Here is a 27,609-nt window from a genome sequence, read left to right as displayed (position 1 = left end):
CCGAGCATTGTGTACAATTATGTAAAAGCAGACTTTTATAACCAGTGCCGGTCTGGAGCAATCACGGGCTCTCGGCTAAAGTTGGTTGTGGGCCCCCTGATCGAGAAACTTTTCACAGCGTATCTTCGATACTTACAACAATGATTAAAGGTTTGTTTATGAAAAAAAAAAAAAAAAAAGTTTCTGAAGTATTTTAAATTTATCTATGTCACGATAAATGACAAGGTAAAACATACTTAAACAATATAACGTAGATATAAATCATGATATAGGTTTCGGCGTCAGTTCAGCATTGTACTATATGATGTAATGAGGCTATGAGTGAAATAAAGAGAAATGTGTTGATATGGCAAAATTATGCGAAACCCGTATGGTTATAAACAATTTTTTTTTTAATTATATGAGAACTAATGACAATAATTGGTTGTTTTTTAACTGGTTTTCAAGCATTATATTAAACTATGTTGTTGTGTTTTAAAATTATCAGTAGTTAATTCTATTTTTGTATTCTAAACATCTGATAATTAAGTTATTTTTTTTAAGTTTTAAATATTTATTTTCCTATGCGTCCGGGCCCTCCCAAAGGCTCTCGGGCCCTCGGCGATTGCCGAGCAGCCGACCTAGCCAGACCGGCACTGTTTATAACTTGTACAAGGGGTTACAGAGGGAAAACTGGAAGAGATTAATTTAATAAGGATGTTAATAATGCTTTAAATTGTTTCTATAATATTTTCAACAATATTATTGATACATATGTTCCAAAGAGGACGTTACATAAGAAACATTCATATCCATGCTGGTTTACTACAGAAATAATTAATATTTTAAAAGAGAAAGAATATTATAGGAAACAAAAAATGCATTCAGATTATAATCTAAACAAATTTAATGAATTACGTAGAAAATTAAGAAGTATTATTGATGAGGCACTCCAATCTGAAAATATGATAAATGCGAATCCGAAAAGGTTTTGGAAGTTTATCAACAACAAAAAATAAAATAAATTACCAACTAGTCATATAATTTAACAAAAAGCAATCTTTAGACACTGACAAGTGTAGTGTTGCTAAATTCTCTAAAAGTGTATATCCTGCTAATTATAATACACCCGATTGGATTAACTTGGAGGTGTTCCAATGCTTTAATATAAATTTTGTCTCTGATGAGGATTATATGAATGTAATTAGAAAGTTCAAACCAAACCATTGTGTTACATCTATAATCATGGGCGGCGATTAGGGGGGGGGGCAAGAAGGGGCTACTGCTAGATATTATAAAATTAATTTGCAACTATTTTTACACTTTACTGTATGCAAGCCTATTGTAATTGGGGCTTAAGACCTGTAATCGATGCAAGCAAATAAATAAATAAATAAATAAATGGAAATGTTTTCTGGCGTGGGATACCCGGGTTCGATTTCCCATGGAAGCCCATGTGATTCGGATCCTGCAGGTCTACATTTCATATAGCCTCGATGCTGAACGGGACACTAAACTCAAATCTACTCCGATTCCAAAATAGCTTGTCGGTATATATTATAGTATTTGTTTTATGGCGATCAACGTTTAAACCGGAAATAGTTAAATCTCCCGGTTTGATATGTAGGTTGGATTTTAGTTTAGTGTCCCTCTCAGCAGCGAGGCTATATGAGAAGTGGATCTAAAGCTTAACGTGAAATCCGAACCACATGAGCTCTCGTCTTGCCGTCACTATCATAACCTTAAACCAAATTCTTTTAGGGCTTCTTATTCTGTTCCAGCAAATAGAATAGAAAGAAATGAAACGAAGTTATTTGCGCTCAAACAAAATGTTATAAACCTTAATATACAATACATACTGACAGCAGTAAGAAATACCAACAAAAATTAACTATTTAGATGAAGTTAGCAGGATAGTGGTTTTCGAATTTTACATCTAGTTTCAGCACTGAAGTTATGTATGTGGAGCACCGTGGCTCAGTGGTAAGCGCTTATTTCTTGTGCATGGGATCCCTGGTTCGATCCTATCCAAATAAGTTTGTTGTCGACAACATTGTTTCTGTGGATTTTCTCGGGCTACTCTCGTTTCCTCCCGCATTTCATTCCACCAATTCTTCGATAATCATTCAGTTGCTTTAATCATCCATCGATCTTCCTTAGTCTAAAGGGTATAATTGTGGAACGTCAAAACCTGAAATGTTTCATTTCATTTCAGGAGGTTGTGTAAGATGTGAACCCACAGTTTGACGTGGAATCGGAACCACATGAGGTCCTAACGTAAATCGATTCCGAGTATTGTGCTTCGATGCCTATATGCTAACCGTTTAGCCATGACGAGCTATCGAGTTAAGTAGTAACACAACAGATGTATTTAGTCTCAATTTCAACCTCTAGTATATGTACTCAATTGTCTTTTGATGTCTCACTAATCTTATTGAGAAAATCCATAAACTTCACCACAAGAATTCAATTATATCAAAAGAGACAACTAAATTAAGTCATACGTTAAATCGTGTTACCAAATCACATGAAAACAATACAAAGAGGCCCACATTATTTTCTACCCTCGAATTACTTCGTATGTGGCCTACACACCCACTGTTGAAATATGAATGTATCCACGGGTGTAGTGGCATATATTCTAAGGAAGGAAGTCATAATTCTTGTTCAGGGTTAAGCGATCATGTTTTTATCGTCAAACAATTGACAATGGTCCCATTTTTAGTAATACTTGCTTGAGCAGTACTCTTTCTTTCATATTTTATCATTTTTTTAAAAAAAGAAGTAAATAGATATTTTAAATATACAGTTTACAAACACACCTGTTTCCTTTTCTTGGTTCAAGGATGACGACATTATCTTCGCTTCGGTACCTCTGTGATGTAAGTTACCTTAAGGACTCTCTTTAAGGACAATGATCACATACACTTCTGATGCCACCATTATGGTTCGTATTCACAAATGTATTTCAAGACTACACTCTTCATTATACAGAGTATTCACAAAGTAATGATGAAAGAAGGGAGTTATACGGGTTAGGGAAGCCGAAACCACCCTAAAATAGTTTCGAATTTCCTTTGTGGCTCACAGACTACGCCAAGTCATCAAGCATGAAAAATCTTTATTCTACATTTGCTATTATTCATTAAGTATGCAGAGGTAGATCTAGAAGATAAAAACTGGGGAGGCCAACCAGAACCTATACTATGATAGGCAGTGGCGTATTTACGATTTTGTTTCGGGAGGGGCTTTGCTAACTTTCGGGGGGAGGGCTTTGCCTGAAAATGTGAAATTCTGCAAGATATTTCATATACTTCACTATAGTAAGATATCGGGGGGGCTTAAGCCCGGAAGTTCCCCCCCTAAATACGCCACTGATGATAGGTATATCATGAGTTTACAATAAACGTTCAAAAATATATAAATAATTGCTTCAATTATTTTTCACTCAAAAAAAAACTGGGTGAAGCTATGCCCCCTGGGCTAGATCCGTTACTGTAAGCATGATATGTACTCTTTTGGATCAATTCATTTTGGACCAACATACTGTAGTAACTAATAAATACATTTTTACGCGATAACCTCCTTTTGTGAAAAGCTTAAAACTAATATTTGCTGTTTATTTCATATATTTTAGCTTTATGTCACGTAAAAGAGCCTCTCCAAACTAGTATATTATAACCTTGCCCTTAGATATTCGAATATATTCAATTAATTGATTATAGACAAATTCTGTAGCCAAATAATCTACTTTAAAAAAAAAAAAAAAAACTAAGTTCTATTACTTTACCATTCTTTGTTGTATTAGCTACGCCAAAGACATTTGCAAAACATGCATCGTTTCTCTAACTCGTTTTCCTACTGAGCGGCGCAGACAGCTTCCCCTGAACCGACAGATGACGTGGAAACATGGCGGTCATTGTTTTAAGCGCACGAATAACAGACCGAAATTCAATCCTAAATTTCGACTAGTTAGAATCAACGCATGAGTGAAAGGAACTGTTTCGCATAATCAGCTATCTCTGGGGTATTTTATAGCGCAATAAATAAATAAATAAATAAATAAAACCCACTGGAAATGTCCCTTCATAATTTCGGATCAAGTAGATGTTACATTTCATAATGAGTGTTTCAATGAGTTTTTGATAAATCATGTTTGAATATGCTAGCGTAGTTTATATGCAGCATTAAAGACCTTTACTACTTAATTACTGTCTTCTTGCCTTTAATTTTTTCCATTTTTCGAAATAAGTTAATGAGGATTATCCAAAGAACTAACGATCGTGGCTATAGTAAAAAGTGTAAACGCTTGGATAAATTTGTATCCGCGCTTTTTATACTAATTTGGGAAGGCAAAGTCCAACAGATTTTTAAAAACATATCATTCAGTCGGGTCACGGGGAAAATGACCTTAAATTAGGGTATTTAAATTTATTTAATACATCACTCGATAAGTTCGTAGAATTACATAGAGATGTCGCTACTATTCAAAAATCAATATGATGTTGAGGAAGTACTAACCGTCTAGTGATACGTGTCAAGATTTCATACCAATCTGACGTTTAATTAGCCAGTGACAATGGTTTTAGTGATGCTACTTCTGTAATTTTCAAAACAATGGAAAAATCTTAATTTCGTGTGTTGATAAAGCATTTTTCTTTTTAATGAAGAAATATACCATTCAAGCAAAGCAATGGCTTGACAAGTATTATTCGGACTCTACTCCATCGAGACAAACGGTAGAGAAGTGGTTTGCTGAGTTTAAAAGCGGCCGTACAAACACCGATGCTGTTGAACGTTCTGGTAACCCAAATTCGACAGTTGTTCCAGAAAACATTAAAATAGTCCACAAAATAGTTTTGACCGATCGTAAAGTAGAGTTGCGTGAGATAGCTGACACCTTAAAGATATCAGAAAGCAATGTATTCACGATTTTGCATAAGCATTTGTCCATGAAAAAGCTCTGTTTGAAGTTTGTACCGCTTTTGCCGCCAGTCGACCAAAAAACAACAACGCATCCAGTGTTCAGTGCGCTGTTTGGAGGTGTTTCAGTGCAATAGGATTGTTTCATGCGATATGTGACAATGAATGAAACATGGATCCATCACTACAATTCAAAATCAAATCACCAGTCAACTGAGTGGATAGCAATCGATGAAAAGCGCCCAAAGCGCCCAAAAATGTAGATGTCAGCTGGTAACCTTTGACCTGCATATTTTGGGATGCGCACAACATTGTGTTCATCGATCACCTTGAGAAAGGAAGAAACATCAATAGCGAATATTATATGGCATTATTTATGAGTTTGAAGAAAGACATGCATAGTGTCACAAGTCGATAGCAGCACTGGCAAAATTGTACAAATTGCATTTTGAATTGCTTCCCCATGCACCGTATTCCCCGTATCTGACTCCTAGTGACTATTACTTGTTTGCAGACCTAAAAAGAATGTTCCAGAGAAACGGATTTGGCTTCAATAAAGAGTATTTGCCTAAAGTGAAGCCTATTTTGAGGCGAAAGATAAATTGTTCTACAGAATAGGCTTCGAAATGTTAGAGAAACGTTGGGATGAATGTATTACTCTTGAAAGAGACTACGTAGGTTAATAAAGTCGAATTTTGTCTAACGAGGGAACCTATCCAAGTGCAACTCTGACTTCGAGTCGAAACTATGGTCGTTGGATACTTTGTCCCAAAAGAACATAACACGAAAAGTGATACATCCTCGATCGCAACCGTTGCAGAGATATAAGCGTGAAAAGTTAGAAATTGAGCTCCATACTATACATTACAAAGTCAGATTCCGGGTCAGATTTTTCGGAAACGGTCGGCTAAGGAAACTCAGCGAATACATATCAAATTTGTGTGGCGAGCCCAGCACCTTTTGAATGAAAAATTTGTGTCCCTGGGGCACTCGCAGGGTCCCAGACGGGGTCCAACTCAAAATTTCCAAATGGAACCGGGGGTCAAGTAGCATATTGTATGAAAGCTATTGTTAAATAAAAGAAGATAGAACAAATCTCAACTCTCTACGATAACCCTGAGCAAACGGGAAACTGGTCAAAATGTCAATACAAAAAAAGGAAATGTAATGAAATCTTTGAGTTTTACGTCACAGGGTTATGCTGGTTATGCTAAAGGAGACGGTGATGATGAGTAATGAATGAAATGGTGGAATGAAGAAAGTGAGAGGAAACAGGAGAACCCCGAGGAAACCCACGCACATGGTGTTTGTCCACGACAAAATTCACTTGGCGACGGCTGGGATCCAGCCCAGGACCCTAAGCACCAGAGATGAACGCTCTACCACTGAGCCACCGCGGACCCCAAAATGTCAATCAGAAAATCTATGGCTACGCTTCTAAATCCGTTAAGTTACGACAATAACAAAACAGAAAAGCACGTTTAAAAGTGCAAGGTATTAAAGTAAAGCAAATTGCTGCAGAGTTTCTCTCTCAAAAGCACCCTCCGATATATTTTATTTCTGCACCATTAATCCAGTTTTCTCCAACCCCACTCCTCTCCAAGTTGCCTCAGTTTCAAGATCACTCCTTTACCATCATGTTTCTCGTTCAGCAAATCCCCCCATAAAAATTTCACAGTGCAATCTGTGAATTTGGGGTCCCGATGCCCGAAGCACATACCGTTGCCTTTTGACCTTCTCACCCTTCACGACGGTTGTAATTGACAATGTATCCTTTCTCTTCTAGGACACGAAATCCAATGGTCATGGTTATTCTATGGTCCATTGGTCATTCGAGGTCATACTTATACTTGGATAAGATCTGTTGTGCGACTCTGTGAGAGACTGCAGCAATTTGCTTTACTTCAATACCTTGCACTTTTAAACGTGTTGTTCTGTTTTCTTATTGTCGCAACTTAACGGATTTAGAAGCGGACCATAGATTTTCTGATGTAGATTGTATTGACATTTTGAGCAGTTGCCCGTTTGCACAGGGTTATCGCAGAGAGTTAAGATTTGTTCTATCTTCTTTTATTTAACAATAGCTTTCATACAGTATGCTACTTGACCGCCGGTTCCATTTGGAAATTTTGAGTTGGACCCCGCCTGGGACCCTGCGAGTGCCCCAGGGACACAAATTTTTCATTCAAAAGATGCTGGGCTTCCCACACAAATTTGATATGTATTCGCTGAGTTTCCTTAGCCGACCGTTTCCGAAATATCTGACCCGGAATCTGACTTTGTAATGTATAGTATGGAGCTCAATTTCTAACTTTTTACGGTTATATTTCCGCAACGGTTGCGATCGAGGATGTATCCTTTCTCGTGTTATGTTCTTTAGGGACAAGGTATCCAACGGCCATAGTCTCGACTCGAAGTCAGAGTTGCACTTGGATAGGTTCCCCCGTAAGAGTTGTTTTATTATAGTTATACGAACTATAATACGAGTGATGTGTTGTAACTCACATTTGGGATTACTTTCGTAGGAACCTCATGGACATGTATGTTTAAAAGAAAAAAAAAACTTCACGAGATTGAGCGTCCTTCAACTAGTATAAAAGATGCAATTAGAAATGTATCAAAGGGTTGGTGGAAAGGTATCAAAGGGTGAGCACTTTCACCATCAACATAAGTGGAACTTCAAAAACTTGCGATCAGTTTTCACGTAAAAAGCGTGGTTACAAATTTAATTTCAGGAGCTATTATCGAGCTTATAATATAATTATATATTTTCATTTTTGTTTTCCCATTTGTATATTTATATTTTGTAAGTTGTTGATGAAAATATGTCTTATTTCCTCTTCAAGTTTTCTTTCTGATTTTTTTTTTTTCTGAAATGTCATTGCATCTCACACGAGGTGTATTCAAATTCTAAAGTATTCTATTTTAATTTTCAGGCACTCTAAGAAGATGGAAGAATGAAACTTATCTTTAAATATGTGGGCATTCTTTGTGAATTTGTGCTATAGGAAGCAATACCGTAGCGCTCCCGTAGTTTCTATAGCAGCCGCGAGAATCACCAGAGTTTGAAACTCTTTCAATGTGCAAGAACGGCGTCTGATAATCCTTCTGTTTGGCACCGACAACTCACTTACACAGGTGGTGCAGGTGTAATGGATGTAAAAAATGTTCATTCGTGGATGCGCAAATCGCAACTAACCTAATGAGTCTCGACAACGAACAAGGCGGAGTGACAACATGACTATACGAGTGAAGGAAGTTCTTATTAAGAAATGCCGATGAGGTATGCGTGATATCACCTCTGTCTAGACTCAGCATTTCAATGTGATATGTTGAGACCATTCTCCATGAAGATCTAAAAATGCGAAAATCTTCTCGAAAGTGGGTTCCTCTAATGCTGACTGCTGACCACAATGTTGCGTGTGTAGCAATGTGTCAATCAAAGCTAACAAGTTATGACGTATGCATACTGGTATCTTCTCACAATACATCAATGGGCACAGCTTTTTAATCTTGAAACGAAACGGCAGTCGTCACAATGAAAGCACACATACTTCTCGTCATTAAATAAATTTCTCATTATCGCCAGTGCTCAGAAAGTGATGGAAGCCATGTTATAGGCTAGGATAGGAGAGGCTAATTCTTACTGGTTGTTTTCCAGAGGGCACTCCAGTGAATTCTGCATCATACGAACATAATTTCAAGACTTACCTCATTCCAGCATTGCAAGGAAAATGATTCTAGAAAATTGGTCATGTGCTTTTTCATCAACACAATACTCCTGCTCATCACCACTCCCAATACAGGGTCTTCTTTAGTAATGAGCACAAGAGTCTTAATCTTACATTTAGGCAGGGATGCAAATAACCACTCGCCTACTTGCCCGGGGCGAGTGGTTCATCGGTATGTGCGAGTTTTTGATATCACTATTTCAAAGGAAGTAAATGATTTCTATTTGGGATGTGGGCTAGTAGTTTTTTTGTTCGGCTAGTACAATTTTGTTGCTTATTTGCATCCCTGCATTAAGGCTAGAATGCAGTGTGTAGAAGAGGACAGAAAGCACAAATCTTTGGATTGTTACAGGTAAGAATTTCAGTGTTGGATGTACTTTGGCAATCGTTTGATTTATTTACGATAGTCCATGATTAGATTCGGTGAAATCCTACGAAGAATAGTTGTGTGCCTAAGACAATTGGTAAACTAAGAGTAAACTAGGATTCACCATCATGTACACCCCGAACAAAATATTACGAAATTTGTTCAATCTATGGGCCTCATGGAAAGTGGTGTAGCATAGCAATATGGTTGTAGATACCGCGAATGTAAATATTGTATGTTATTTTTTACAGTTTGTGGCTGGCAAGACGTGCATGCTGATGCAGTGTCATTTCATTACATTTTAAACCATGGGCCAAAGAAAGGCTGTGACCTAATGGCAAAAGGGGAGCCATTGTCTTCAGCAGTGAACATGGGTAGTGGCACAGTTTGTTAGCGTGTCCAAATCCATGATCAGTACTGTCTATGCAGAGTGAAGGATGATGTCTGGCAAAAACCAGTCTTCTCAGAGTAACAGTGGTAGGAAACCCATGGTATCCGAGCGGGACCGTAGACATCTGGGGAGATTAGTGACCTCTAAACGGTTCTAAATCCTGCAAGAAGAGTACAATGCAAGACCCAGTCGTCAAGTCTATGTGCGAATCCTACGATGAGAAATCCAGGGTGTAGTCATATTCAGTCGCATTGTCAGAGTACAAGAGACGATGCAACCTCTGAACAGAAGAATCTCGGTTACGCCGTTATTCCAATGACGGCCGCTCCAGGGTGATGCAGCGGACCTGAGAATCTTACAAAGCTGAGTGTGTAGAAAAGACTGTGCAGAAGAGGATGGTAGATCCATGTTGTGGGATGTATTTCGAGTGCTGGTGTGAATCCCTTGATAGAGGTGCCGAACCACATAAAGGCTGTAGATTACGTGTCCATTCTGGATAATTACGTGCTATCATTTGTTCAGTTACTGTGAGAGTGTCGCATCCCAAAGTCCCAGTATCAACTGCACCGTTCACCGAGCCACGATTGTGCGGGAATAGTTTGCTGAACATGAGATGCACATCTCACACCTCACTTGCCCCGCTAATTCGCATGTTCTCAAATTATCGAGAAAATTTGGGACATATTGGAACCAGCTGTGAAGAAGAGACATCAATATCCCCCAACGTTGGCCATTCTGTGGGACCAGTTGTTTCAGGAATAACCGAAACTAGACATGAACGTCATTCTCTCCCACATTGCCAGCATGGCACAGAAATTTCCGCACCTGTGGTGATGAAATGCCTTATTGTCCAATAAAATAGGCACTTTGTTATTATTATACTCATATGAAGGTGAACAATCCTTCTACAATCCTACATTTAAAAAATATGTTACTATTAATGCATTAAAACCGGCAATGATACGAGTGGCTTTTATTAAGTCATATTCAGTGTACAATGTACCTATGTAAAGCATAAGATTTCTTAAAAGCAAAACTTGCAAGAATCTTACAAGCAATACCGAGACCAAGACTGGGTGTGTAAGACCAAGGGCTCCACTGTAAGGCCAAGATTAGACTAGATATGCAAGACGAAGATCACCCGAGTCTTGATTTTGCATTTGCTCATAACTAATTTTCTTCATAACAACAAATTTGAAGTCCTGTCTTATGCTCCCTACTCACCAGACCTAACTCCTAGTTTTTCTTCGTTTACTGCTTTGCCACTGAAGAATAATCTCCGTGGATGTTAATGTTCTAGTTGGGCAGTTCTGGTATCAGCGATTTTCCAATGGCCAAAACACACCCCATAAGAAGTGTTCCAGGGGGCCATGGAATAATGGGATCGACATTGCTAAAAATATGTGAAATTGCGTCTAAAGGAGAAATTACGTTAAAAAGTGGCACAAGTTTCAACTTCCTGAGATCAAAGTGGGTTTGTGTAATAATAAACAGGGGACCTTACAATTTGAAGGTACCTCGTACGCAATAGAACTTCATAAATATTACAACGTAATTTCCATCTAAGTTATTAAGGTTCTTAAAATATTTCAATTCGAGTGTCACAGTTAGTTCTTTCACTACTCCTCGTTTAAATCTATTTTAAAATTTCGTAAATTGGTAGCTAGTACTCAGTCTGAAGCTTTACAATATTATTTCTCTAGTAATTAGGTTGGATCATTAATCATTCTGGTATAATGCAAATAAATCATTTCCGCTTAAAAGCTTATAGCAATAATTGTCAAAGTGTTACTTAATAATAGATGATAATTCATAATGCAAATAATTAATATTATTATGCTAAATGTTCATTACTGTAAATAATCAATAAGCCAGACACTCAGCGTAAGCAGACAGATCTCAGTTCAATTTTAATGCGTGAAAAGGTTTATAGCAATTGTGTCAGACAGACGTATATGAATAATATATACACACAAGAGTATTCCGAGTTTTCGCAGTCTCGGCCATATATAGCACGGAAAAGTTAACTAACTCTATGGCTTATGGAACCCGGAGGTTCAATGCCGCATTCACAAAAGCTCTTAAATTACTTCTCTCCTTAGACAACTGGATTCAGTTTCTACTTTATATTCCTGTTTCTACGAGATTTATCTTAATATTGATTTGCGCCTAGGTCTTCCTAATGGTTGTTTTCCGATTGGATTTTCAGTTAAAGCCCTGAAAGCGTTCCCATTTTCTTCCATTCTGGCTACATGACCTGCCCACCTGAATCTTTTAGATTTGATGACCCTAACAATGTTTGGTAAACGGGACAAATTAAGTATTTCCTAAATATGGAATTACCGCCATTCCACATTCCGGTACGTACAGTTAACAGAAGTGTGGAAAGAACATGTCTCAGAAATTTTCACACCGCTCAAGAAACTTGAATAATTTACTTGAAACATTACATATAATGTACTTAAGTCTACGGTTTCTGGCTTGATACGGTAGCTGCTTGGCAAGAGTTCGAAAAATGATATTTTTCAGTTTATCGTCCCATGATTAGGCTCGTTAGGGTAAGGAAGATGATAATTAAAGCAAATAGATGATGATGATGATGATGAAATAATTGGTGGAATAAGAAAGTAGGAGGAGACGAGAGTACCACGAGAAATGCCCGCGCACATGATGTTGTCCACTACAACTTTACTTGTTCGGAAATCGAACCAGGGAACCCACGCATCAGAGGTATTACTGATCCACCTCGCCCCACGAGAGTTCGATATTACTGGAGTTCAGAACAACTCCAAAATGGCCTTTGACTTCATTTTACGGCGGTCGTTGGATAAAATCGCTAGACGTTTTCTCCATTATTATTTGCTTGCGACCACGGGCGTCCACAGCGAAGGGTAAGAGCGGCATTTCATCCTTCTGGAATTTTGAAAGGGATTCGGTTCTTTGAAATTCATATCAAAACTTTCTCGATTTGCTTAGACACACAGTAAAGTATTTAATATATTTACTGTATTATAGCTAATTAAGTTATGCAATCTGCGTAAATAATTTTTGATTTACATAAAGTCAGGGATACAAACAACCACTCATCACTCGTCCGGTGCGAGTGGTTCATCGGTGCGGGCGAGTATTTAATCATACCGAAGGAAAGTAAATGATTTCTATTGTGGGATATGGGCTAGTAACTTTTTTCTTGGGCGAGTAAAATCTTCTTGCTTATTTGCATCCCTGCATAAAATATTCTATAAGTCAGATGTGTTTATTTGCGACTTTGCGCGTGTGTAAGCCTTTTGTTCTTTCTCCTTTGGAAAACATCCTGCAGCGTTCTGCCTGTGACCCCATATTTTGAGCCTAGAGGTCCTGTAGATTTTATTAATTTTATCGAGGAGAGAAAATACTTAGAAATATTGATTTTGGTGCCTTTAGCTTGTTTGAAGTGTTACGTAATTTATAAGTAGTAGATGAGTCAGTGTTCGGAAAAATCAGACAACAATAGATACAATCTCTTACTATAGTGCTGCCAAAATGTCTTGAGCCGTGGCAAAAATGCGAACTAAAGCTCACACCCTCGACATACCCACGCGTTGAGCCAATAAGTATTCAGCTGTTGCTAAGCGAGAGAGCTTTGGCGAAAGGGAGTGGAATTCCTTCAGCCGATAGCAGCGCCTGGAACGGGGGAAGACTAGGTGTCAAGTCAATGTGGTATATCTTTAAATGGTTCATATTTCTGTTCTACACAAGTGCTATTCAACCTTTTTGTCTCGCGTACCCCTAGACACAGTTCGCCATGCAATTGTGTACCTCTGAAGCTGTTAAAAAAGAAATTATGTCGAAATGGACTTATTAAACTTAATACACATATTCTGTTGATTAAAAAGGGGGACAAACAGAGACCCAACAAAAGGACAATCAGTGTGCCAATCAAAGAACTATTTACAGGGGGATAAAGTGCACATCCGATAAAAATAACATGGGAAATTTCAAAACATATGGGCAGTGGCGTATTTACGATTTTGTTTCGGGAGGGGCTTTGCTAATTTTCGGGGGGGGGGCTTTGCCTGGAAATGTGAAAATTCTGCAAGATATTTCATTTACTTTACTACACTAAGTAAGATTTCGGGGGGGCTTAAGCCCGGAAGCCACCCCCCTAAATACGCCACTGCATATGGGAGACATCCAGTTCTACTGTGGGGGATTTTCCCCTTATCCTCCCTGATAATTCGCGTACTGAGGACAATGTTAAAAATTCAAAAACTAAAAGTAACTTTAGAACTAACCTGTTAATGAGATGATTGAGCTTGTTTCCGGGAAGCAAACTACTCGATTCTTGATCGAATCTTTGAGAGTGCGAGAATCAGAGAAATGCGCTTAAGGTTCATACATATATATGGATTTCAAATATAATTATAAAGACTACAAACTGCACGACTGGCGTATTTTTTTGTCAAGTTTCAAAACCGTGGGGTGATTTACAGAGGTGTAAAAAATGGATTCATGCGTGTGGGGAAAAAAAATTGAGACTCTATGCAATAAATGTTAACCGACTACTTGGAAATATTAGACGCGCGTGACGTCATCTCGAAAATCATCCATTGGAAAGAAAAAAATCTCCAACTATGATAATTCAATAAATATGGAAAATATGGTTATTTTGGGATTACGTACCCCCAGAAACATCTTCGCGTGTCCTTAGGGGTACGCGTACCCCCGACTGAGTAGCACTGTTGTACACTACAGAACATAAATTCATAGTATTAAACTATTCCACGACATCAAAGGCTATCAACTGCATCAAACTTATAGTAAAAAAGGAGGGAAATAGGAGAGTAAGTATGGTAATTCCTTCCACCAATTGGTTTTCAGTTTATCTTTTACTTCATTACCAAGGCTATCTGAGAAATGGTCCAACAGCTTAATCTAAGATCTGAATCACAGACCCCCCAGGCATCCAATTTTTATCTAAGATGAGCATACTTATCATCAGTGGTGTATTTAGGGAGGGCTTAAGCCCCCCCGAAATCTTACTTACTATAGTAAAGTATATGAAATATATTGAAGAATTCTCACATTTTTAGGCGAAGCCCTCCCCTCTGAAAGTTAGCAAAGCCCCCCGAAACAAAATCGTAAATACGCCACTGCTTATCATATAGCCACGAGAAACTTTGGCCACTTTGGAACTTAAACCAGCTTGAATGGCGATGGAAAATATTCATTCCTTGAATCCATGGAAGAATCAGATACAAAGCTGAGAATACTTTTCCCCTTTAAAAAAGAAAAAAAAGGAAAAGAAAGAGAAAGAAAGAAAAGAAAAGGCTTCCCCAGGTAAATATATTAAAGCAACAATAGTTTCGCCATTTCATCTGCCTTCTTGCCGATATGTTGACACTTGTTTTTTACTCTTGGGAGTAAAATTGTCTGAATTCTTTACTGCAGATCATTCTGTTCTTGTGTAACAACTACCAATAGAAATACGCTCATCTATTCAATCTCGTGCATTAAATCTTATCACGAAACAATTCTCCCATTTGTTGCTAAATTCCAAGGTCAAGCGACAACATGCAAAACGCTCGATCTGTCTCGCTCTCTCCGCGCGGGGTTTCCTGCCGCATTTCCTTGGTGTGGATGTGTTCGTTTTCATCGCCTCCGTGGCGCAATCGGCTAGCGCGTTCGGCTGTTAACCGAAAGGTTGGTGGTTCGAGCCCACCCGGGGGCGCAAGTTTTTTCCACACTAGTTTTAAAACAGCAAATTATTTTTTGTTCGATTGCTTGGAGGCAAATCATTTCACTATAGGCCTCTAGTTTACACTTGAATTCTAACTGCCTCTATTTCCACCGTGAATTGAACCCACATCTATGTTAAGAATGAAAATATTCAGACGTGCATATAGAAGAGGTGGGAAGTAGTATTTGTCTCGGAAGTACGTGTAGATGGCCATTGATTGAGGAGAACAAGATGACAAATGAAATGAAATCTTTCAGTGTTACGTCCCACGGTTATGCCGGGTAGGCTAAAGAAGACCGTGATGATGAGAAATGAATGAAATGGTGGAATGAAGAAAGTGGGAGGAAACAGGAAAACCCCGAGAAAACCCACGAGCACGGTGTTTGTCCGCCACAAAGTCCACACGGCGCGAGCTGGGATTGAACCAAGGACCCCAAGCACCGGAGGTGAACGCTCTGTCACTGAGCCACCGCGCCCCCGAGAACCAAATCACATTTGCAGCTCAGGGTTCATTTGGAGCCATACAGAGAGTCGAGGAGCTTTTTCAATGAACATTTTTTCTGTTAGCAACATATACTTACATTGGTTGATTGACTGATTTGTTTATTAATTGAAGTTTAAGGAAGCTCTTGAGAATTCGCACTATGTAAGACAGTATCTTAAGGTTAGTGTAAAGAGATAAGTTTTGCCGATACATGTCACTACAATCTTCGTATCTCTCTCATGTATTTTTTACCTTTCACGAAAATTTACAATTTCTCTTACAAATTTCACCCTAGAGACTTCAAAATGTTAGAGAAGGAACTTCATAACCTATCAAAGGGAACAATCTGTGCCGATTTTTTATTTAGAATTTTCTTCATTGTTGAAACTTCCATTGTTAAAGGTTTGGATATTCATTTCAATAATCAAGCGATTTCAACATTGAAGAAAGTTCTGAATCAAAAATCGGCACGGATTATTGCCTTTGATAGAATATGAAGTTCCTTTTCTAAAAATTTGAAGTATCTAGGTTGAAATTTGGAAGAGAAATCATGAATTTTTGTGAAGTGTAAAAAATACATCGGAGAGATATGCGAAGGCTATAGTACCATCTATCAGCAAAACTTGTCCCTTTAAACTAACCTTAATGGTTAAAATGTGATCAGAACCATTGCTTGATGTCAGGTGCATACACACAAATTTTTGTTGGGAGGAATCCATGCTTTTTGGGGAAGGGTTCCAATATTACAAGCCACTACATCTATATAGTATTGAACAGGTATTATTCTGCACCAGAAAAGACGAAAAATAATTGTAAAATACTTTCACCTATATTCTCAGGGGGAAATGATAGAACTAACTTTTTGTGAAAGAAAGAGTACAGATAGGGTTAACACGATAGCTATGTTACCACCCGTCCGGGTTTGACCCGGACATTCCGGGAATTAAACAATTCGTCCGGAAACGGAGCAACTTCTACTCCGGACGCCGGGAATATGAAAAATGTATAAATCTACATTTCATACCTGTATCATAATTAGGGATGCGCACGAGACAAGATTTGTGACTGTCTCGTCTCGAAAATGTGCTGTAAAAATGATGTCTCGACTCGAAAAATGTATATTTTTCTATTGGAAGAACCGTGTCTCGACTCGAATTTTGTCAGGAAAATCCTGTCTCGACTCGTCTCGTGCGCATCCCTAATCATAATACGTAATTCAAATACAAGCAAACTTAAATGGCAGTTAACTTTATAAGTACTAAAATGAGGTTTGAGATCATTTTTGAAGTTACTTGGTAAGCATTTTAGTAATGTTCATACAATGTGTATGTCTAATGTAACTGAATTTTATCTCATGTACATGTTTAATTTTGATAAACTGAAGTTACAAAGTAAAAGAAAATACGTTAAAAAAAAAAAAAAAAAACCTTTTAAAGAGCAAATCTAAGGTTGCGTTCGAAAAGGAAATAAGTTTTAAAAAACTCTTTTTTTTTCAAGAAGGAAATGCTTGTTCTCTTGAAAAGAAGCTTTTTTTTTTTTTAACTTTCTTGCCTTTTGCAACTCCAGGATTGCTCTCTTTGAAAGTGCAATTTCTCACTCATTCTCTTTTACCTTGTTACGCTAATAACAAGTAAAAAACATGTTTTTAATATTGAGAGTCTACCCTTGCACGTGGCTGTGCAAAAAGGATGCATTATAACTAGTTTTGCATGTCCATCTTTTTTCCCAGATGGAAGGTGGTTATCCTAAGTGTACAGATGAAGTGTAAGATCAAATTTTCATTTTACATCAATCGTTTCAATAAAACAAGTATAGTTTTATTGAGAAAGTATACAAAATGTATTTGTTACCCAGTTTTGGGAGCGGTCCGGATCTGGTGTACCCCCTGCCCCCGTAGGTGCGCTCCTAATTAATGTTATTTTCTTAGAATTAATAACGCATCGAGGCTCGAATCCTTTGCTATGTTTTCACAGAAAACGCATTCGTTGTCCTAAAACGGCACAACCAATAATGTAGGTAACGATGCATAGGCCTCCTCGTAGAAATGTAAAATAAAAAGTCCCTCTTTCCGCAGTCATGAAGGCACATAAAATTTATAGAGATTATATTTTTGACTTAGAATTTTTTATCTAGTCTCTAGCTCAGCGTTTTCCAACCGGTGTGCCGCGAGGAAATCGAAACAAAATTATTAATTCTATAGCAACCAAATTGTAGACATAGGGAAAAAAAATGTATATTTTTATATTTCACATTACTATGAATTTGTACCATGGAAAAAATTACTGTAATTGTAATATATTCTACATCTATTACTGTGTAGCAGACAGTATTTCGGCTCGTACACATTTCCACGGTTAGCTGCTATGTTACGTTTCAATTGAGAGTCATACTAACACCGAGAAATGGAAGCACTGCTGTGTTTTGACTTTGATGTATCGCAAGCTGTATGATTGCAATAAAATGCACCGGTTTTGGTTAAAACAGCAAAGTTAAAAGTACAAGACATTTGTTTGTTCGTTTGTTATTTAGTGATGTTCATTCTTAGTGAAAGGTTGGATACAGTTTTCGAAAAAGAAAGCGTATTTTTAAAACTCAGAGTCCTATATTTCATTGCAATTGTTTTCTATTTTAAAATTAGAATAAAAAAATAAGCATAATGAATTAGCATAGGGGAAAGCCAGTGATCGAGCTTTAATCTCTGTGAGAAGGAGATGAGTAATCACAGAAAAAAATGACCATGGTATTTAATATTTGCAAATAATAATAATAATAATAATAATAATAATAATAATAATAATAATAATAATAATAATAATAATAATAATAATAATAATAATAATCAATTACACGGGACTAAAAACGTTTCCTAAGAGAAACACCTTCTTCCACAGCTACTATGTGAAAACTCACCTTAACTTTTCGATTTTTCCTCACAAGTTTCCAACTCCATGAATCGTTTGGAAGAGGAATTCGTTGACCACTTTGTCAACATCAACATCGTGAGTTTCTTGTCTTTCAATGCTTAACATTGAGAAAAAAAAACTCTAATATCTGCGACATTATACTATGAATATACATGTCTTGAACAGCTGTTTCGCTGCAAGACGATGGATTCTGACCCGCCATCGATGTGACGAAGGCAATATCATGATTCATCGGACCATGCAATGTTCTGTCATTGCTCTGCGGTCCAACGATGATGAACATGTGTTCATAACAGTCGTTATCGATCATGTGATACGGTTAATACTGATAGACGTACACGACGTCAGGTGCGGAGACGCATATAAAACAGTGTACAGTGAACTACGTGCTCAGGAACATTGTGTCTTGTCCATTGATAATGTCTGTTAAAGTCTGCTAGTAATTGTGCCACAGTTTTCGCGCTATCCTGTTGTAACTACCGACCGACTTCGAGAGTCTACAACGTCCAGCATTTTTAATGAGGTTTGGCCGTCCCATTCCTTGTGGTTTGGTTGAGTGTTAATCTCACCTTTGGAAGACACTAAGTACAACAGATCACGAACACCTGACAAGTTGATGTTACTGAAATGACGTTCTCAACTGTCTGACAACTATATTAAACTCTGATATATCGCCGCTCTTTCCCATTTAACGCACAAGCATTACATTGGCTAATCGAATAAGATCTTTATTACCGTTTGTCGAACTGTTCTACTGTGCCCCGTGGCTCTTACTTCAGCCCAACAATTTCGCTCAAAAAGTAACGTGTGGTCACAATGTTTTAGCTGATCAGTGTATGTTTTGTTGGCTTTTTAGTTCATTAAATAATCGCTTAGGTGTTGCCGTTGTCACAGGCAAAAGATGAGATACAGTTACAACATTACATTTTTTAACACACTTAATTTTAATATCCTAACACCATAAAGTTAATCTTCAAAACTTAAATAGGCCCCCTGTTGCTCTGGGCCTTTCCACATTGCGGCCCTGCGGGCCCGTTAGTTACGCCACTGGACACATTTATTTCAAGGACTTTAATAAAATAACGCAGAGTAAAGCTCTCACTTTTGGTACAATCACAATCAGGTTCAATTATAACAAATTAGAATTTGCCTTGATGGACAACAACAAGTGTGTGTGTGTGTGTGTGCTCGTAATCCTTCCACTCTTTCTGTTAAAGAATTATTGTACAGTCAGCGACAAAAGTTCTTTCTACTTGATAAAATTAGTTTCGTAAATAAGTTAAGAATTGAAAGATAATTTGAGGACAGTTTTCGGTAAATTAAAAAGAATGTAATTTTCTGTACATTCCAGCCATACTACTGTCATTTCCAAAATAAAGTTTACAAAGACAAAAGAACTTTTGTCGCTGACTGTACAATGCTGAAATTCTTCCTTTATAGGCCTATATGCAGTTTGATTTATTGCTCTTGTGATAGTGAAATTAAAAATTTTATTAGATATCCAAGAGTTTATTATTATTATTATTATTATTATTATTATTATTATTATTATTATTATTATTATTATTATTATTATTATTATTATTATTATTAACAAAAGTTTGTTTTAAATGGAGATAATCCGAGGAGATGAAAAATTGACGTTCACCACAGTACGACAAGAAACAGAAACCTTTAACCCTATTCAAAGCACAAACACATATGCTAATGTTTCGTATATGTATGACATGTTACATATGCTGATACGAATAAAGAAATGCGAGTGTGAGATTAAGTAAAAGACCACCTGAGACCACCTGCCGTCACCTTGTCATGTTCTAAAACCAGTTCTTTCTGAAACCATGGTATAAAAAGCCTGTGTGATGTAATACACGCCTATTGTACTCCGTACACTTTAATAAACTTAAGCGACAGGGTAATTTTTCTTTGCCCTAAGGAACTTCAAGTGCTTCTGGGTTATTGGGAAGAAATTATGTCTAACGGGTCAGCTCTTAATGTTCTAAAATTTTGAGTTTAATATGTAAATTATTTGCAGTCTAATAGTATTAGGTGAAAGTTAATAATTATTTTGGCAGATATTATGTTAATGAGATAACTTAAGTTCATGAATCCTATATAGAACACCAATTACCCTTAATTACACTCACTAAATACAGAGTATATGTTCTTGACTTGTTCAGGGATTAAAATATCCAGTGTGGTGTGTCTAGCGTTTTATTCACAACCATTGTCTTTTATGCTTTCTCCAAGGCTACAGGAGACAATCAAAACTAAATTGAGATAAAGGTTGATTAGAATGAAATTTAGCGTCTCTTTCAGCTCCGGAATCGAAATTTAATCTTTCAGTTTAACGTCCTATAATTATACCCTTTAGAGGCCACGCTGGCTCAGTGGTAGAGAGTTCATTCGATCTGTTGCATGGGATCGTTGATTCGATCCCAGCTCGTGCCAAGTGAGCTTTGTAATGGACAAACACCGTATGATTATTATTCCATGTCAATACTGTCAACAGGTCAGAAATTTTATAGATTTCGTATCTATATATTAAAATGCTAGGTTTATATGTTTGTCTTCAAAGAAAAGTTTATATGTTTGTGTCTAATCCTTCCGACAATGAAATCTCGAAAACCGCAAGTGCTAGAAACGTGATGTTTTCACTGCTCGATTCCAAATTTTGAGTAGATTGTTCAGTTCTAATTGGATATTTGAAAACATGGCCGTTATTTCTTAATTACATTTTTACGGGTACACTGGAAATGTTGAAATTTTACAAAAGTAAAGCATCATATCCTACGAGTTATACATTCCAACACCATATTATTGTGTACAGGGGTTGTATATACATCAGGCGTTTGTTTCATGGCCAAATGATAAAAAACGAAAAATAACCATTTCACCAGTCTAAGATGAATCTTTATTTGTTTGGAGTGTTTTGTCCAATGAACACCATATGTTACTGACATTATAATTAATTGTGTGTGTAACGTACTTACTTGTTACATACTGCATGCAAGAAGAAAGAAAACACTGATCATACATGAATTAGAAACTCCAACCGGCACTAGGCTCAAAACTTGCAAACGGTGAGATATATTGAAAAGATATTTAAGATATTTTTTTTAAAAAACTCCCTTTTATGGTACCCCTTGCCGACTTTTATCAAGACGTCTTTCACTTGTGTCTGTAAAGGAACATGTTCAGATGTTGTGAGGAATGACAAGGAGATTCATGCTCATATGTGAATGATGCGCTGTGTAGCGAGCGCAGGTTCAGCTAGTGAACATATTAAACAATCTGCTAATTTTCCTCTGACCTAGATATGAAGGAACGACCAATTCTGGAAGCACCTGTCAGATACTATTGTCACCAACTTCGAATTGCAATGCCTGGTAATCCTTGGGTACATTGGGCTATTGAGCGCATAATTTAATCTCTGCTCCTATTCCAATGAAAGTCACACCTCGTAACCTGAGGGCAGATGATCTCAATAAGGTTTCATCATTCTTAGTACTTTTTCGACCGGAAAAGATAAAAGATACACTATGGTTTAACTTCTGTTACTTTAATAATAAAAATAAACTTTGTTTCATGAATTACTGTGAATAAGTATTGAAAATGATTTATAACTTTAGTAAATATTAATTAACTGGCAGAAATCCCTCCTATTCCAGGGGAAAGATAATGTTTAATGAATAAAAAAAGCGGAAATATGAATATTGTAAAAAATGCTCCTCTATTCTCCTTTAGAAATGGCATTTTTGAAAACGCTGCAACCCACGTACAGTCATTTTTAATGAATAGAGTTTACATGTCGAGTTTCACATCTTCAACTTAAGCGAATCCTCACATCGAACATTTTCTAAATAAAGAGTCGGAAGTTTGGTAATTATAGAAGTTGCTTCCTTTTTTCCTTTTAAGAGCTGAATTCTCGAAAACGGTAAAAGAAAAAATGTTCACTTAGTTTTAATGGGGAGTTCATATGATCCCATTTATTTCTCTAACTTCAAGAATTCATAAGAACATCTATTCCTGGCAAAAAGAAAGAACTCCCCCTCCCCCTCTTAGGATGCATATTTTTAAAAAATACATTTTTTTACCTGTATTTTCTGTGAGGAAAAGAATATTCTGTTTAAAAGCCACCATTCTAGGTAGGTATAGAAGCATGGTCTGGACCTTGATGAGTCATTTACTTTCTCACTTTTATACACTAGTCTGTTACATTGTATATGTCTAACATTTATTTATTTATTTTCGGATACATTGAATTATATTTATATGAAAAAAGTTATACAGAGCAGGTGTCTATTGCCTTTTCTTCAGCAAATAAATAAACTTTATGTCTAATTGATTGCTGAGAGCTTTATATTTATTTACCTTCTGAGTTCAGAAATTACACTTTATTGCTTTACTTGTTGCCATCTTTAAATAACAATATTCAGAAAAAAGAGTAGTTAGCTTTAAGCTAAGATCTGTAATCTAGAGTAAAATTAGGCGAACAGATGCTAATTGATTGATTAGGCGCACATGGCCGGTTCATATTTACTACAGGAACATATACTAACTGATTGATTAATTAGATAAATACATACTGATACTGATTTATTCATTAGGCGAACAGATACTAATTGATTGATTAGGCGCACATGCCCGGTTAATATTTACTACAGGAACATATACTAACTGATTGATTAATTAGATGAATACATACTGATACTGATTTATTCATTAGGCGACCAGATACTAATTGATTGATTAGGCGCACATGGCCGGTTAATATTTACTACAGGAACATATACTGACTGATTGATTAATTAGATGAATACATACTGATACTGATTTATTCATTAGGCGACCAGATACTAATTGATTGATTAGGCGCACATGGCCGGTTAATATTTACTACAGGAACATATACTAACTGATTGATTAATTAGATAAATACATACTGATACTGATTTATTCATTAGGCGAACAGATACTAATTGATTGATTAGGCGCACATGCCCGGTTAATATTTACTACAGGAACATATACTAACTGATTGATTAATTAGATGAATACATACTGATACTGATTTATTCATTAGGCGACCAGATACTAATTGATTGATTAGGCGCACATGGCCGGTTAATATTTACTACAGGAACATATACTGACTGATTGATTAATTAGATGAATACATACTGATACTGATTTATTCATTAGGCGACCAGATACTAATTGATTGATTAGGCGCACATGGCCGGTTAATATTTACTACAGGAACATATACTAACTGATTGATTAATTAGATGAATACATACTGATACTGATTTATTCATTAGGCGACCAGATACTAATTGATTGATTAAGCTAACAGAAACCGATTAAAGAGAAGCATTAACCGCGAACGTAAGAAATACTTCACCAAACGAACCAAAACACAACCAATTTCCTTCTTTTCCATTAATGTACGGTGTGCTATATAAACCTTTTATTACAAGTATGCGTAATTCAGAGTATTTCCTAAACCGTGATAAGCCCAATTGAAATAATCCTATCGTCCTTCAGTTGTTACCAACAAATCCCGAAGAAGAATTGTTTCCTCTGGTTACCATCCTTCTCCTCAATGGACCGTTCCAAAGCCATTTTTTTCTCCGCTTATTTCCTTCTTCTTCTTCTTCTTCTTCTTCAGCTAGTGTATCGTCATCCTCTTTCCTCGTGATGGCACCTTGCCCAGCCGCGCTTTGGTTGATTGCTGCCAACGCTTTAATGTAACACTTGGCCTTTTTAAAAGCGCGGGCGTAACTTTTATAAAAAGGATTCAACGCAACCGATATTTTCGTCTTGCAGTTTTACTACTGCATTACACGAGCACTCAACATTTTTCAATTACGAACATTGGCTCTAAAATGCCAAAGAAAATAACGGCTTCTCCGTGTTTATTTTCCCTGTGTGTATCCCACTTTTATCTATTTTTTACATTCCTCGTATCGACCTGCATTTTATCATATAAGCAACCAAGGAATATTTCCCGTAGCGGCGGTTGAAGTGAGATTATATATACCATTTGATTTAGCTTGCAATTCCGTGTCTTTCCTTCTGCCTGTTCCATGATTTTTTTTTTAAAAATTTCTAAAGTTAATTTACGGTAATATTTATTTGAATTTAATGAATCTTGTTAGGTTTTTCTCCTAGGAAACAAACCTTGATAAAATTTGTCAAGAAAAAAGGGATAAAAGAGGGAAAATCAATTCACATTGGGAGTATAACCTATTGTGAATAGTTTATTCAGAGCTTTCCGATTACTCTACTCAGCAACTAAAGTGGTAAATTCATCCCTGATATGGTAGTTTCCAATTTTCATGATATAAGAAAAATAATTGTATATGATACCGGAAACTATTTTTTTTACGACTAAAGTTAGGGTTGGTTTCTTTTCAATACAAAGGCTGTTTTGAACGTGAAACTGTAGTTTAAGGTGAAAATGAACCAGCATAAAGTGTTCGATGCTCTCCCACTGGGAATCGAACCGGGACTCCTTGCACCATTGGCGCGCTTGTTAGCTACTACTTAAAAAAAACTGTTTCGGACTCTTATTTGATCCTATACTTATCATGACTACTAGGCGAGATAGGCGAAAGAACACAAACATCACCCGTGCTTTTCAGACGGAGTAAAACCAGCAAAGTTTTTTTTTTTTTTTCACATGTCAGCTTAATGTGTCAGGCCACTGTACTGCGCCATTAGTCCAGCGAACAGAATGTAAAAATTTTCGATTTGATGCACTTGTATCTCATTGAGAACTCTGATTAATCCGTATTGTATGTCATTGTAATTGGTATAATAATAATAATAATAATAATAATAATAATAATAATAATAATAATAATAATAATAATAATAATAATAATAATAATAATTAAAGGATATATATTCTGTACCAGTTTTTAAAAATATGTTCCGTATAAATTTAGTAAAATTTATTCGATTTTGATGCAATGTGATGTATATTTTCTTCGATTCCAAAAATCTACAATGCTTGGCGACTATGAATGAAAATTGAATTACCTTTTGAGCCATTCTTTTCTTTATGTTTCATGATAACTATCGTAAGAGTTAAACCATCATGAAAGATAATGTGTGTCTTGTTCAAGACTTTGAGTCTCAATCCTGCTGTTTAGTGAGAAATTAGTCGGAGGCAAAGAGGAGAATTTACACTCACTTTTAAAAAAATATTTTTAGTGCTGCTTTTTTTTAAAGAAAAACTTCATGAAGATGCCATGTGCCTGATGCATCCGGGTGAAGAAGCAAATTCACCTGAAAGTGTCAGAGCACGTTTTAAGTTAACTTTCATAAATAAATAATTAATAGAGAGTAGTAAATAAAGATTTTCAAGGCAATTAAGATTTTTTAAGAGAAAAAATATCCCTACTCGTTGAAGTTGAAAACAATCAAAAATAAAGTGATAAAAAAAAATCTAAATCAAAATTCATATTTCGCTATATTCTACAAACCACGCCACCACTAGTATATTTATAAGGATCACGCACTTGGGACTTATTAGATTGTAGTGTTAGTACGTGGGTACGTAAATATTTATATGTTCGTCCGTTACTCCACACAATAAGTATTGAGGAAAGTGATTTTTCCACAGTGATTACTGTAATGTTGCCACATATTGTTTTTCTCTGTATGGAAACAAAAATAGCTTAAAATATGGTTGATCTCCTTTGTGCCAATAATAATAAAATTAAAAATACTACACTTTTCAATCTTAGTTTGGAGCAGTGAAACTGTCCAGAGAAATGTATTTATCTGCAGGGTGTAAGTTTGGACTTCCTGCTAATTCTTTGGAAAGCTACTGCAAAGCCAAGTGTTGAAAAGTGGCACAAGAGTTAATTTTAAAATTATTGGCACAAAGGAGGGTAACCACATTTTAAACTATTTTAGTTTTCATACAGAGTAAATCAATATGTGACAATATTACTGTAAGAATTTATCATACCTTTTGCAATAACTTAGTTGCAGCACTTCAATAATAATGCAAAATGCACAACCATGTACAATCCTATGTTCAAACTCAAAAAAGACTTACGTACAGTCATTTATTAAGCCGTTATCATCCATTGCTTGTACAGTCACGAAAGAAAATATTCTTCAGTTGACAAAATTTGTTTTCCTAAAAACTCAACAATAAATTAACCTATCAGAGTACCGACTTTGGCAGGTTGTCAAGTTATAACTATTCGAAGAATAACAACAAAAAGATCCAAATTAATTAATTTGTTGCCGAGCTATTGGCAAAAGAAAATTTGTCAACTGTCAAATACTTTCTTTTCCGTGTGTACTATATAAAGACGACTTTACCTCATTCTTTTCCTTAATAATATCCTCTTCCAAAATGCAGAAGTTGTTACCACAAGAGGCGTGAATAGGATTTTCCAGAAATAACTTCTCTGCACATTTTAATTAACAGATAAGTTATTTTTTAAATGACGCTATAATTAAAAACATGGTGTCAGCTGAAAAAGTTTTCCCTCACAAGATGATTCCTAAACAGTACTCGCCATTAAAAATGAAACTTCAAGGAGACAGGGTAGCTACGCCAAAGTTCCCAAGCCGATATCTAATAGTAAGTGTCGAATATGCTTAACCCTTAACATACCAAGCGGGGTACTCTAGGGACCCCAGAGAGTAATATTTGGTGATACTGCCGCAATTATAAGAATCAATTTATTCTCGATTTTTATATGTATTCTGCAACCCTTTGAGATATCAATTACATGATTAGATCAACGATGCGTTTCTTTAAAAAATACAAAAAATAAAAACACACTTCAAAATGTAAAAACTCCATTGTTAAACCTGTGTTTCAGATTTACGAACACAAAAGTATGAAATTGTATGAAGAACTGAATAGTGTTCAAATATACATAATATTTGACGTCAACAATGTTCATTTAACTTAAGTATGCTTCTAGACATCCAAAAAATAATAGTTGGAGTACCCTCTGCAATACTATGTTGAGAAATTAAAATAATACTTGGGGTCCCCAGAAGACTCCAGCTTGGTAAACAACTTTGACGACTTAGGCTTGGTACGTTAAGG

At 36.3% G+C, this 27,609-nt stretch overlaps 1 non-coding gene across 1 annotated transcript; it reads left to right on the top strand.

Moving 5' to 3' along the window:
- Positions 1-15,027: 15,027 nt before the first annotated feature.
- Positions 15,028-15,101, top strand: TRNAN-GUU (transfer RNA asparagine (anticodon GUU)). The gene has a single exon. It is a non-coding gene; the product is annotated as a tRNA-Asn (tRNA).
- Positions 15,102-27,609: the final 12,508 nt, after the last annotated feature.

The sequence above is a fragment of the Thermobia domestica genome, chromosome 9 (assembly GCF_964235325.1).
Source record: "Thermobia domestica chromosome 9, izTheDome1.hap1.1, whole genome shotgun sequence".
NCBI classification, from domain to species: Eukaryota; Metazoa; Arthropoda; class Insecta; order Zygentoma; family Lepismatidae; genus Thermobia; species Thermobia domestica.
This window is presented reverse-complemented; position numbering and strand designations above follow the sequence as displayed.